Source organism: Otolemur garnettii, unplaced genomic scaffold, assembly GCF_000181295.1.
Source record: "Otolemur garnettii isolate 467f Iridium unplaced genomic scaffold, OtoGar3 scaffold00004, whole genome shotgun sequence".
Lineage (NCBI taxonomy): Eukaryota > Metazoa > Chordata > Mammalia > Primates > Galagidae > Otolemur > Otolemur garnettii.
In genome coordinates this window covers 45,353,542-45,353,821 of record NW_003852399.1, presented here as the reverse complement: position 1 = coordinate 45,353,821, position 280 = coordinate 45,353,542, and positions in this window count along the sequence as shown.

Sequence of the window (280 nt, the reverse complement as noted above, 5' to 3'; positions counted from 1 at the left end):
TATTTTGGTCAAAATAAAATCCAGTTTATGTGAGAATTAGTCACTATTTTCTTTTCTTTTCTTTTTATATCTTTATCAGTTTATTTTTGCATAACAACCACAAACAGCAATGGCTTACAACACAAATTAATTATCTCTCGATTTCCAAGGTTCAAGAATCCAGCACATTTTAACTAGTTTCTCTCCTAGGGTCTCACAGGCTGAAACCAAGGTGTCAGGCGCTATGTTCTCAGGGGAAGACAGAGCTAGGCAAAGATATGCTTCCAAGCTCCCTCAGGTT